Raw genomic sequence first — 3981 nt, forward strand, 5'->3', positions numbered from 1 at the left:
TATTGCGCAATAATAATATTTCGAGCCTTAATGTCCTTAAATACACAATCATGTGTCTTAGAACGCATGCACACCGCAGTAGATATAGATATACCCTTTTCTGCATAGAAGTCAAGGGGGTAGCAACCTATTCAGTCTACTGTTCTAATCATATTGGGGGATTTAAAATTCTAAAGCCAATATTGGCCGATACCGATATCACGTTGATAATATTATCATCTCACCAGTTATCTGGTTTTAATAAAGGATGGGCATTTTGAGCAAAAAGCCTAATAGAATATATGATGGGATTATTCATCAAATATGTAAGTACTATATACACATGAGAGCAAGTAAAAGTTAAGCAGGGTTCACGGGGTGTGAGCAAAAAACAATAAAATCATCCCTTTCAGTTTGGCCTTGTCATGCTTTCTGAAACCAAGCAAACAAGCACAAATTATAATTATAGCTTCCAGTTTGCATGGCATGCACATGCCTAGTGCACCCCAATGTCACATGTGCGCTTTTATCCAAAGCGACTTACAAGGGAATTAAGCACAACCTGCCAGGGGTGGAGTTGAACCTGTGACCATGATGTCTCTGCACACAGGGGTACCGGTCTAAACCACTGAGCTACCCCACCTTAACTTATAATACAATGCTTCCTTTGAATATGAAAACACCACTTTTAGGTTAAGCTAGGACTGCAACAGTCAATCATCAGCTGTCCCGATAATCAGATATTTGGTTTGAGTGTTTTTTATAATTAATACAAGTTCTCTATTTTTCCAGCTTCTTAAATGTGAATAGTTTCTGTCTTGTTTCTACCACATGACAAAGAAAACTGAATCATTTGTTTGTGCATTTAAGAACATCATTTCAAGGTTTGAGGAAACACTGATCAACATTTTCAATGGTCATAACAGTTAATCGCGAAAACAGTTTGCAGATTGTGAAAATAATTGTTAGTTGCAGCCCTAATTAAATTACACAAGATACACAGAGTTCAAGATATAAGGGTGTCATTGTCTTGATACAAATTCTTGGTTTAAATACGATTAAATATCGTATAAAGGAAATTAATATGAAATCGAAAATGTGAATGCAAATTTGAAAATGTGAATGCAAATGCACATATTTACATTTTTTGCAAAAAAAATCATGAATGAACTGGGAAAATATATATTTGTAGGGAATATATACTTTTATACTAAACTGCCACGAGTGGTTTTATTGTGCTGCTCTGTGTATATGGCATTTCTCTCCCTCCCTGTATTTACACTGCAAAGTATTTAAATTACGGGTAATACCACCACAATTACGTACTTCTTGTGGTGGCTATCGCCACTAAAAAGGGCACCATTGAAACATTTTAGTCTGACCTTTTTTGTTGCTTCAGAGCGGTCGTTGAATCACCAGCCATCTAATAACAGGCAGCTTTTGTAGTAAGGCAACACACCCCCCAAAATGTCAGTCAATGGCTGCGAGGCGCAAAGCCCTCGGTTATTCAAGCTAAGCTACTTCCTTGTAGGCATTAATGAAGTAGTGCTATTAAATAATAATATTAATAATAGTAATAACTTACTCTACATTTGAAAGTCGTTGTGTTCTTGCATGTAAATAAACCGTGGCCTTGGCCAGATCATCGCAGACAACACCACCCACCTCACAGTGATGTCGCGCTTGTGTTTGCCTTCAACAATATGCTGCTGGGCGCTAAAATGACAATTTAGACGTGGATGAACGCATCACTGGTTCATGTTGTGAAACTGGCCGCCACGAGTTAACGTGTTGAATAACACTATGAGGACGATAGGATATAGATATTAGGTTAGCAGCAATAATACTTCAAGAGAGAGAGCAGTGCAGGCTGAGACAAAAGCACACTGCAGCCCCTTAGCTGCCCTCGCCGTTAGTCCCCCCGCCTCCTCCCCCCCGCCTAATCTAGCTAGCTAGCTCTCCCTTCACTATCACTATCACAGCGTCGCTGGCTGCTGTGACAGACACTGTGGAGCTTAACATGTCACTGCTTCGCCCCGACATTTTTTGTCTCCGCTCTCTAAGCTATCGCTTCCAAAGTAGAGAGAGGCCATAAATGAGAGCACACGCCACTGAAAGCCTCCAAGACTGTGCCCCGTATACGTGTGTGCGTATCGCACGTGGCGCACGACAATACCGAGTCCCAGCAAACACATAACGTTCCATTTTAGCACGCACTTTACGTCAAGTTAACCCGACGCGCTAGCCCGCTCGCTGAAGCCAGATGGCTAATGTTAACTGGGGATTCACACCGCACTTATACAACAAACCCATGTTTGTGCTTACCTTCAAAGGGTGTTACGTGTTGCCCCCGTCTCGTGCGCGTTCAGCTGTACGTAATACTGCGAGCGATATATTGCTATTTTCCTAAAGATCTATGACTTGAAGCAGACTACGGCAGTGTGACGTTCATCTCTGGTTTGAAAACATCCCAGCCTTTCGTCTCCCGTCCTCCCCGAGAAAAGCCTAGCAAAACACGCGAGCGTCGCTCTCATTGGCCGAGGGAAGTCACGTGACCGCACGAGAGCCATAGAGCTTATAAGGTCTCCGTTCGCTGGAGAGACTGTAAAGACGGGTATGTGTCGAACGACTTCTTTTACAAGTCCGCGCTTTTAATGCGACAATAGTCTCATAGTTGCTATATTTTAAGATAGAAGAGTGCGTATCGTGTTCGTGGCGTTTTGTCGCGCTAACATGGGCTGAAAGGACACGCGCAGGAGCACAGTAATGGGTACTTGACGTCATCTTTTCCGTTGCGGTCAGTGCGAACTTTCTCGGAGCTCACGTCCGAGGTTTACGGCTGAACGAAAAAACATTGAAGCAGCCGCGCACTTTGACCTGTTTGATTTATATCTCAGTTTCGAGATTGTCGTTGGTTCGCACTGAGCGCCCAACTCTCCTTTGTATCGGCCTGCTTTTGAATTGGTGGCGCAGTGGTATTTCCATTATGGCGGAATTGGAACATTACACGCATGCGTGTTGGTGCGTCATGTTACAGGTTCAGAGTGGCGTGGGGGAGGGGGAACAGACAGGCGAGACACGAAAACGCCACCGGCGGGACTAAAGTGACAGTTGCATTAGCATGTGGAGAGCTCTGTTGATTTCTCATCAAACTATCTCGACTTGCATACACACTTGATGCATGTGTGGCTATCTTAACGTTTATTTAAGAGTAACCTTTGCCATTTAACAAAATGTAAATATGAGTTAATAATTAAAGGTCTCGGTTAACCTAATGGACTTAAATACTTACTCATTTGTAGACAACGTCTCATAAACGTGGGAAATACTCATAATTCAAGTAAAGTTACGACCCATTTCATGTAGTTAAAATCTCATTTATACATGATTTTTGTTATCTTAAGATTTTGTTTTACAATAAATGTTAATTTAAGCAATTTGTTTGTTTTTGTCAAAATCCAAATGTTTAATTCCAAATGGAGGGAATAGGCCAGAAATATTGGCAAATACAGATCAGGTCCCTGCTGCACTGTTTTCCAAAGTTCAGCATCGACTAGAAAAAAAATTGTATCCGCAATATCATATCTTGTAATTATAGGTATTAAATATAAAATCCTTGTTCGATTAGCTGAAACACAAAATCAATTCAGCTCTGGTCATTGATCAACTAACAGAAAGATCTGTTATTAAACTGATTTGTTTTCTAAACGTCATTATTTTTGCTTGTTTAAATGTCTCAGTTGCAGTGATTTGCAGCTTTTCCTTTTCCCTTTATTGTAACCAGAAAATGAATGGACTGTTTGAATGAAACAATATTTTTTACTGCATATGATAAGCGAGATGATATCTAAATGTATTCTCCATGTACAAAAAATGATTTCTATTTGTTTCACTAAGTGAGCCAGATTAATGCTGTGTTTGAAAAATACAAACATGAAAAAACAGTGGCATTAAAGTACTTCTCCTTGTTAAAACACATGTCCACACAATAACACTGGCAGC

At 40.6% G+C, this 3981-nt stretch overlaps 1 protein-coding gene across 3 annotated transcripts in view; it reads right to left on the minus strand.

Moving 5' to 3' along the window:
• ankrd12 (ankyrin repeat domain 12) overlaps positions 1-2902 on the minus strand; it is a 31541-nt gene extending 28639 nt beyond the window's left edge. For all 3 annotated transcript variants that reach the window (XR_009241507.1, XM_058641511.1, XM_058641499.1), the window contains exon 1: positions 2305-2902. The gene's annotated coding sequence lies outside the window, so the exon portion shown is untranslated. The remainder of the gene's footprint in view (positions 1-2304) is intronic.
• Between the last annotated feature and the right edge of the window lie 1079 nt (positions 2903-3981).

Source organism: Solea solea, chromosome 1 (genome assembly GCF_958295425.1).
Source record: "Solea solea chromosome 1, fSolSol10.1, whole genome shotgun sequence".
Taxonomy (NCBI): Eukaryota; Metazoa; Chordata; class Actinopteri; order Pleuronectiformes; family Soleidae; genus Solea; species Solea solea.